The sequence below is a fragment of the Lagenorhynchus albirostris genome, chromosome 3 (genome assembly GCF_949774975.1).
Source record: "Lagenorhynchus albirostris chromosome 3, mLagAlb1.1, whole genome shotgun sequence".
NCBI lineage: Eukaryota > Metazoa > Chordata > Mammalia > Artiodactyla > Delphinidae > Lagenorhynchus > Lagenorhynchus albirostris.
This window is the reverse complement of record NC_083097.1, coordinates 115,065,927-115,076,199: the sequence shown is the minus strand read 5'-3', so window position 1 is coordinate 115,076,199 and position 10,273 is coordinate 115,065,927.

Sequence of the window (10,273 nt, the reverse complement as noted above, 5' to 3'; positions counted from 1 at the left end):
GGCAGCAGAGAAGATGCATTTCTCTTGCCCAGGTTACGAGTGTTGAGGGGGGGGCGCAGGGGGAGGGTGTTAGAGGATGGGATGCATGTCTCTGTGTGTCCCCTGGCAGAAAGAGCTGGGACTGAGCCAGATGCCTCCTCAGCATGAGGTCAACACCGTGGAGATATGTTTACCGGATTTGGGTCAGCTTGGGACCAGCCTCAGCTTGGAGGGCAAAGCAGGAAGGAAGGGAGAAAGGGGGATTTCATTAGCCTCCAACAACCAGGTGGACCTTGGAGTAGGCAGGTGCAAGCTGTGAGCTGTCTGGGAGGCTATCCAAAGACAGGGAAGGCCTAAATGCTCAGTGCCGGGCTGCCCCAGGGAGGGCTCCTTCCTGAGTCTGAGGTGCCAGCTCAGGACTCTCAGCTTGTACTTCACCCTCTCTCTGCCCAGGTCTTTCATCTTCCTGGCTCCCTTCTTCTCCCTTACTTCTTATTTTTATTTGCCACCACTCTGTAATTTTATTGTGATTGATCCTTTCCTGACCTGGACCCAGCAGGTAATCTGGCAAGTGTGAAGGGACACCGGACCCCCTGCCTGTTGGAAATGCAACAATCTTTGTGTAATGACTGTCTGCATGGCATGATCTCATCTCATCCTCAGAACAACTTTATGAGCGAGCTTCTCTTAGTACCCTCCTACTCCAGTTGAGGAAACTCTCATTCTATGAGATAAAACAACTTGCTCGTGGTTACTTGATTAGGAAGTGGCTGAAGCAGGACTTGTTCAAAGACTGAGTGACTTTTCCATTCCAACTCCAGATAAAGAGCATTCTCGGGTCTGAGCTGTGCTTTCTGCACTCATGGACCCTGGGAAGTGTGAGAATGGAGCTGTTTTCTCAGGAGGGGCCGCAAGCTCAGTGGAGTGGTCACTGTGCTGCCAGAAACAGTGGGCTGGTAGAGGGTCCTCTGATGTCTTCCTCAGGGGGCGGGAGCCAGGCAATGAGCTCACAGGAGCGGGTATGCTGAAAGTGGAGCTTGTTCCATCCAAGTTTTAAAGGGAAGCCCAGAGGTTCCTGGAGAACATAAGTAAAATAAAACAAAAATGGGGGAGGCAGTAGGTTACTTTGAAATGATGCCAGTAGATGCCCCCTGCTATAGCAGTGGTTAGGCACATGAGCCTTGGAGTCTGGCAGATCCGGGTTTGAGTGCCACATTGGCACCTGCTTCTGTGGGTGACCTTTTGCAAGGCATTTAAATTCTTGAAGCCTCAGTTTCTTCATCTGTAAAATGGAGATGATAGTGGTAATTTGTTATGAGGATCAAATGATATCATGTTTCATAAAGCTCATAGCCTAATACCTGAACCTCAGTCAATTAAAAAAAAAAGGTATTGGTAATAGAACTGGATTAAGAGTAAACACCTGTCAGAAATGTTCTTTACCTTGATCTGGGTGGTGGTTTTATGAGTGTGTGCATATATAAAAAACAAACCTTGAATTGTACACTTAAGATCAAATTACTTTTCACATGTGAAAATGGGTACTTTTCACATTTTATTGTATGTATCTTATACCTTAACAAAAAAAACAAGAGCAAGAAAAACAAAAGGAAGCTCTTGTAAGTCAGGGTTGGTAAAGTGAAAGCGTTCAAATTTAAAGAAAAAAAATTGCAGGCTAAAATGTAGGAAAAAATGTATTATGGAGGTATGTCAGGAAGTTAATTAATAAAAACATGTTTCCCCCCCTCGGATTTTGTAATGCTTATGGGATTTGTCAGTTGTTTTTTTTTTTTTGGCCGCACTACGCGGCACGCGGATCTTAGTTCCCCAATCTGGGATCGAACAAGCGCCTCCTGCAATGGCAGCGTGGAGCCTTAAACCACTGGATCGCCAAGTAAATCCCTGTCATTTTTTTTAATGTGTAATTTTGTATGATTTATTTTATTATCCTAAGTAAATATTCACTTTTGTAGTGAAAAAAATGTGAATTGGGGCTTCCCTGGTGGCGCAGTGGTTGAGAGTCCGCCTACCAATGCAGGGGACACGGGTTCATGCCCCGGTCCGGGAGGATGTCACATGCCGCCGAGCGGCTGGGCCCGTGAGCCATGGCCGCTGAGCCTGTGCGTCTGGAGCCTGTGCTCCGCAACGGGAGAGGCCACAACAGTGAGAGGCCCGCGTACCGCAAAAAAAAAAAAAAAAAAAAAATGTGAATGATCCCCTCTTCTGTAGTGCTTCGCAGTGGGACCCTCTTGGGATAGGAGAGAAAGCAGGAGTTGCTAGGTTGGATAAGGACAGAGCCACCCCACTCCTGCCCTCCTCCCTCGGGTGGTTGGAACCAATGAACAGCCTGGGTGTGGGGTCCTGTGGTTGTCCTGAGGGAAGCCTGCCTGATGGGAAGCCTGCTGTGATCAGGCTTAGCTCTTTGCCCCTGCAGAAGGAGCTCCCGCTGTATCATCTTCCCCCATCGCAAAGAGAATGAGCAACACAGTGATATCAGCCCAGTCAATTCTCCCTCCTCCTAACAGTTCTCAGCATTGACCTTGGAGGTGAGGCATCCTTAGGGGGGACCTTATTGAGTAATAGGGATAAAGAACACTGAGAAGGGGGGGTACCCAGGCTCTGAGCCCCCGATGAGCAGGGCTGGTAGCAAGGCGTCCCATTTCATCCTGGAGCTATTACCTTGGGGAAATGGAATTGGACAAGCCTGCCTTCCCATTATACAAAGAAAGGGCTTTTCAAGTAAATTTCCATTTAAGTATGAGCTGAGATCAGTGAAGATGGGGCCATAATAGCTTAGACGGTCATCGCAGCTATTAAAAATACATTTTTTACCATGTGCTCAGGCTGCCTTGTCATCTTCATATCATTCATCCCCAGAAGACTGTGACTCAACCTTTTGCAAGCTTCTGGGAGGCAGGTTAATGTGCATCTGTATTTTCAACTTTTTAATTCTTTGACATACACAGTGGATGAAATTTACACGCTTGACACAGCCCATGGATGTATTCAGAATGTGATAAAAAGTCGGTCCAGGATGGAGATGGAGATGGGTGGTGGGTGGTAAGTAAAGCACTTCACTCACTGGTCATTGCCTGCAATGCTGGGCTTGCCTCTCTCTTTAGACCATCTCGTGCCACCATTCCCTGCATAGGACCTCAGACAAACACAGTTCCATTTTTAGCTCAAGGCCTTCAAATGGTGGTCTCTGCTGCCTGGATACTCTTCCCCCATGCTCTACCAGGCTGACTCCCACTTATTCTCCAGGTCTCAGCTTGAACCTATGTCTTCAAGGAAGCCTCCCCTGACCCACTCCCCACCCCCAGATCAGGTTAGGACCTTCAACTGGATTTCTGTCTTTGGATAACAAACTTCCCTTAACCACTTGCTCATGATTCTGCAGTTTGACTGGGCTCAGTCTTGCCTGGGTGACCTCTGCAGCCGCTGTCAGTTGTTGGGTTGACTGGCTGCTAGCTGTTCCTAGATAGCCTTGCTCATTGTAAGGAGCCTCAGCCAAAATGGTGGAAACAGCTGGGACAGCTAGAATGCCTGAGACAGCTAGGAGGCTAACCTGGGGCTTCCTTACATGGTGGCTTCAGGGCAGCAAGAGGGTGAGAGTAGAAGCTGTAAGGTCCCTTGATGCCTCCTCCAACTCTCAAGCATTGGAAACTGGGCTTTCAGGGCAGGTGGCCCTCAGAGTACATCCCTTGAAGGTCCCCAGAAGTCATATAATGTCACTTCTACTGCATTTGTTTTACCAATAGGTTAAAGAAAGTCATAGGGCCAGCACAAATTCAACAGCAGAGAAATAGACTCACTTCTTGATGAAAAGTCACCTTGTAAAAGGGCATGTATCTAGGGATAGAAGGACTTAGAGCCATCTTTGGCCATAGTCTAGCACAGGTCTAGTTCCCTAAGTGCTTCCTTCACTGCTCTTATAACTGTTGTTGACTAATTCCTTGTATGATTGTTTCTTTGTCATTTTTATCTCCCATTAGACAACACGGTCCATGAATGTAGGGACTGACTATCTTGTTTATCACTCTATTCCCAGAGCTTGGCACATAGTGGAAACTAAGTAGCTGTTAAATGAACAGATGGATGAATGAATGAATAAATAAGGCTCCAGGAGTCCCAAAGTTGCAGCATAAGGCTTTGGAGATAGTCCTGGGTTTGAAATCTAGTTCTATCACTTCCTAGGTGTTTGACCTTAGGCAAGTTGCTTGATGGCTGAGCCTCAGTTTCTTTATCTTTAGAGATTAAAATAAACCACACCTGGGGACTTCCCTGGTGGCGCAGTTGTTGGGACTCCATGCTCCCAATGTAGGGGGCCCGGTTTCGATCCCTGGTCAGGGAAATGGATCCCACGTGCATGCTGCAGCTAGGAGTTTGCATGCCACAACTAAGGAGCCCACCTGCCGCAACTAAGACCCGGCACAGCCAAATAAATAAAATATTTTTAAAAAATAGGGACTTCCCTGGTGGCGCAGAGATTAAGAATCCGCCTGCCAGTGCAGGGGTCACGGGTTCGAGCCCTGGTCTGGGAAGATCCCACATGCCGTGGAGCAACTAAGCCCGTGTGCCACAACTACTGAGCCCACGTGCCACAACTACTGAAGCCCACGCGCTTAGAGCCTGTGCTCCGCACCAAGAGAAGCCACCGCAAGGAGAAGCCCTCGCACCACAACAAAGAGTAGCCCCTGCTCGCTGCATCTAGAGAAAGCCCGCGCGCAGCAACGAAGACCCAACACAGCCATAAATAAATAAATAATTAATTAAAAATAAAAAAATAAACCACACCTCACAGTCTAATCCTAACCATGAGGGTTTCAACTCCACATTTGCTCTCTTCCCTTCTCTTTGTGACCCCCTTAGCTTTTCTTACTCAACAGGTGAGGGCTAGTTTCCTTGTTTTAAGGGCCTTCCCCCAACTCCCAAGCATTGGAAACTGGGCTGTCAGGGCAGGTGGCCCTCAGAGTACATCCCCTGAAGGTCCCCAGGAGGCTATTCTATATAGACCATTGCCCCAACACTATTAGTGGCTGCAAACCAGTGGTTCTCAACTAGGAGTGATTCTGCCCCACAGGGGACGTTTGGCAATGTCTGAGACATTTTTGGTTGTCACAGGCATTTTTGGTTGGGGAGGGGAATGCTACTGGCATCTAGAGGCTAGCAGCTAGGGATGTTAAACATCTTAAAATGCACAGGACAGCCCTCTCCCAGCCCCAACAAAAAACTAAACGGTCCCAGATATCCGTAGGGCTGAAACCCTGATGGGAACTGACTGTTCTTTCTGTCCTCACCAGTTTAGATGTAATAGATTCTTCCTGGTAGTAGTCAGCCCTCACCCTTCTTTAGCTCTGGTGTCTGGTGATGGCCACAGTTCTCCCATTCCTGGACCACACATCTTTTGAGCAACAGCTTTTCTGCTTAGGCAGTTTGAAGAGAAGGGAGGGAGGAAATGGCTCTATCTGTTGGCCAGAGCTGGGATCACAGTAGGAGAAGACAATGGAGTTTATTCTGGGAAAGGCCTCAGGTGTGTCAACCTTCACTGTATTACAAACCCCTAGGGCAGCTGGAGAATGTTAGTTGGGACAGCACATGACTGGATAAAGTTGTTACTGAAGCTGTCGTGTGTGACAAGCTTGGGGTTAGGGCCTAGAGTTGTATTCAGCAACTTCTTATTCTTTCTTCTTTTTAGAAATTATTGAAAAAATTATCCCAGGGGTCCAGACCCAGGAATGGAGATGATCCTAGAACTTCATTTTCTCAAAGGGGATTAGTGTCCTAGGCATAACAGCACACCAGCCAGGAAGGTGTTTGTAGCCACCTAGTGGGTGCTTGTTAAACACTTGCCGAGCTGAATCCAGAGTTTAGGAGAAACTGCACAAGCACACAGCTGCTTTTAATACCCCTGTTGGGAAGAAAATTTATCAAAGAAAGAGGAAGAAAAGGAGAGAGGAAGGGAAAGGTTTTAACTGATTACTGGGTACTTTATGTGTCATTTCTTCTGATCCTCACAACAACCCTGTGTGGTCAATTACTGACCATTAGTATCATCACCCCCATTTTATAGATGGAGAGGTTTAGTGACTTTCATTAAGCCACTGCTGGTATATAATGGAACCACAATTTGAACCCAGGTCTCTATGACTCCAGAGGCCTATTTCCATTATACCACAGAATTCTTCCATCAGAGAAGAAATGATTTTAAAATAATAATAAATATATAAACAACTATTTATTGACTTCCAACCATATGCCAAGGTCTGTGCTAAGGTTTCACATAGATTTTCTCATTTAACCCTCACACAAACACTATCTCATTAAATTTTACCATGAGCCTGTAAGGTAGGTATTGTTCTTATTATTCCCATTTTATAGATAAGGATACTGAAGTCCATAAGAATTAAGTATGTTGCTCTAGGTTTCATAGCTGTGAAATAGCAGAGTGCGGAAAGAAAAAAAAAGAGGGAATTCTTTAAAAGGAGGAGAATGGAAGAAAGAATGTACAGAGGGAGGAAAGGAAAAGAGAAAGAGCAAAGGGAAGGGAGGGGAGGAGGAAGGATAGTGTCACTGGAGGGGCTTCTAAAGAACTGGTAATCTCTTTGGTCTTGGCCACAGAAGAGGTGAGGAAGGGGATGTCATCACTGAGAAAGCGTCACAGTAAGGTGCATACATTTTGCCGCCTCCCACCTTCAGGAGTCAACCTGTGGCAAATGTGGCTACCTGGCCAAGAGGAAGAGAAAGTATAATGGAGTACCAAGGCTAAAAGACAAAATATCGCCTTGACCAGTGAATGAGGCACCTAAAAATTGTATGCTGTGGATTCAGGCATGGATTCTGTGAAGGAGCAACACCTAAACCCAAGAGGGCAGCTGTTGCAGCATACAGTTCATCTTATGGGTTTCAACGGCTAGTCATGCATTAAGTGTTCTGGTTTAAAAAAATTTTTTATAAATAAATAAATAAAAATAAATAACTGGTAATGTTCTTTTTTTTTTTTCTTTTTTTTCTGTACGCGGGCCTCTCACTGTTGTGGCTTCTCCCGTTGCGGAGCACAAGCTCCGGACACGCAGGCTCAGTGGCCATGGTTCACGGGCCTAGTCGCTCCGTAGCATGTGGGATCTTCCCGGACCGGGCCATGAACCCGTGTCCCCTGCATCGGAAGGGGGACTCAACCACTGCGCCACCAGGGAAGCCCTGTTCTATTCTTAATCGAAGTAGTGGGTCATGTGTGCTCTTTTAATTTCCTCCCTTCCTCCCTCCCTTTCTTCCTTCCTTCCTTCCCTCCCTTTCTTTTTTGGCTGCGCTGGGTCTTCATTGCAGCATGCTGGATCTTTTAGTTGGGGCATGCAAACTCTCAGTTTTGGCATGCACGTGGGATCTAGTTCCCTGACCAGGGATCGAACTCGGGTCTCTGCATTGGGAGCACAGAGTCTTACCTACTGGACCACCAAGGAAGTCCCTTAGTATTATTCTTTAAACTGTTCTTATATACTGTATGTTATGTATAAGCATACTTATATACTGTATCTGATATAAATGTATCATACCTGTAAACTGCTTTGCAGGGTTGTCCTGCAAATTAGTGATCTGATATGCAAAGATCCCAGCAGAGAGTAAGTGTTCAAGAATATCTTACATGTATCCAGTGCTCATTGTGTTAACAATTGCTCTAACTATATTACATGGATTATCTCATTCAGTTCTTACCCCAACTGAATAGCAGGAATTATTGTTATGGTCCTCATTTTATCATTGAATGACCTAAAGGACATAGAATAAATGATATTCTCAAGATCTTGGGAATACTGGTAATGGTGGAGTTAGGGCTTGAACCTAGGTAATATGGCTTAGGGCCCACATTCTACAGCTCTCCACTCAACTGCTTCCCAGTAAAGAACTCATTATTACCACCATTGTACCCCTGGAGAGAGAAGAAATGTAAAAGGAGGACTGATGTCAGCTTGGAAATAAAACACCTTTGAACTGGGCTGAGATTGGTGGTGTTGGAAAGGCAAGGAAGTAGAGATCAGGAGTTCACAAACGTGTTGGGGGGGGGCAGTCCACATCATTAAAGGTGGTGATTATGGCTTTCATTTTTTAAACATTTAACAAATAAGATAATTATTAAAATATTTTCTCCTGATAAAAGGAAACAGTTTGGGTCTTGAGTGAATGAAAGAATGAATGTGAGGTGGTTCTTGGTGATCAGAGGAACATGAAACAGTTTACAGTTGACATCTGAACGACATGGGATTTAGGAGTGCCAGCCCCCGCCCCCCAGTCAAAAATCTGAGTATAACTTCTTTTTTTTTTTTTGGCTGCGTTGGGTCTTCATTGCTGCGCGCGGGCTTTCTCTAGTTGCAGAGAGCAGGGGCTACTCTTCGTTACGGTGCGCAGGCTTCTCATTGTGGTGGCTTCTCTTGTTGCGGAGCACGGGCTCTAGGTGCACGGGCTTCAGTAGTTGTGGCACATGGGCTCAGTAGTTGTGGTGCACGGGCTTAGTTGCTCCACGGCATGTGGGATCTTCCCAGACCAGGGAAGCCCACGTATACGTATTTATTGAAAAAATCTGCATATAAGTGGATCTTCACAGTTCTAACCCATGTTGTTCAAGGGTCAGCTGTATTACTCAGCTGAACACTGGAAGCCTCCATGGTGGATTTGACTGTTGTAGTGTTTTATTTTAAGTCATATATATTTTAAAAATTTACCCACAATGGGCTTCCCTGGTGGTTCAGTGGTTCAGAATCTGCCTGCCAAGGCAGGGGACACGGGTTCGATACCTGGTCTGGGAAGATCTCACATGCCGTGGAGCAATTAAGCCCGAGCACCACAACTACTGAGCCCACGTGCCACAACTACTGAAGCCCATGCACCTAGAGCCTGTGCTCTGCAACAAGAGAAGCCACCACAATGAGAAGCCCACGCACTACAACGAGGAGTAGCCCCCGCTCGACGCAATTAGAGAAGATCCCGTGCGCAGCAACAAAGGCCCGATATAGCCAAAAATAAATAAATAAATTTATTTTTAAAAATTGTGTGACAATTATATCCAATTTATCTTTTCATTCATTGGGACAAAAGACTGGCTACACTAAAAATGTGTTGTTTGTAAATAAGTGCTTGCCAAAAGCATATTGAAATCATCTCTATTTTCTTGTTATTTAAAAACAAAACAAAAACTATAAAATTATAGACAATTATAAAAATAAACAATAACATTTTAAAGGGCAAATATAAGAATTCTAAACAAGTCATAAAAGCATTATCTATCTATAATGCCATAAACAGTTACATTTCATTTTATGTGTCAGTATTTATTCAGTTTATATTCAGTATATATATACAAATATATATACATAGATACACATGAGTAGATGTATGATATACTGTAATTTTTGTATTTGCTAACAAATCATTTTTCTTAAATTATAAATTTAAAACAAAGTGTGCAACACTTATGAAACAAGAAAAAAGTAGAATTTTGCCTTCATGCACTGTATAGTATGTTGCGATAAAGTTGACTTTAGAATACAATCTTTAATAATACATGTTAATCTAAACAACATGATTTACTTAAAATCACTTCTATATAACACCCAAAGAATGGGTTCAAAACATTCCCAAGGGAGTTGGTAAAACCATATATTACTATGAAAGGGTTAAAAATAAAACAGGTTGAAAATGTTCATGTAGTGTTTAAGAACTCTGGGTTTTGGAGTCAGAGCTGGGTTATAATCTAAACACTCTCCTTGGAAGAGTGATGCAAACTCTCTGAGCTTTCGTTTTCTTCATCTGTAAAACTGGGATGATACAATATCATAGAGCTGTTTTAATGGTTAAACCCGATTATGTATGTAAAAGTACAGAACCTGTCATAAGGTAAGCCCTCAATAAATGTTAGTTACCCTCCCCACTCCCCCGGGGTAAGAAAAAGGTGGGTAAAGAGGAAGAATTCTCCACCTGTGGCCATACAATTTACTTCTTTAAGAAAAAATCTAGAGGATACCAGACATCCTTGCTACACACATACACCACTATGTCATCCAGCGGCACAGAATCTACCCAAGAACTACACTCTTATCTTTCGTCCAATCACATAATTCTGCACTGTCTTGCCCCTATTCCCAACCCTAGTTTCCCAAGCCACCTTCCCAATCACTCATTCCTCTCTGCCCCGCCCAGAAGTCGTGGCTATCCCCCCTCTTTCTTGTTCTAACTTTCGCGCCCCACTAGTTCTTCGCCAATCGGAGAAGTAATTGCCTCTTCCCTCCCCGCCTCTTACTGA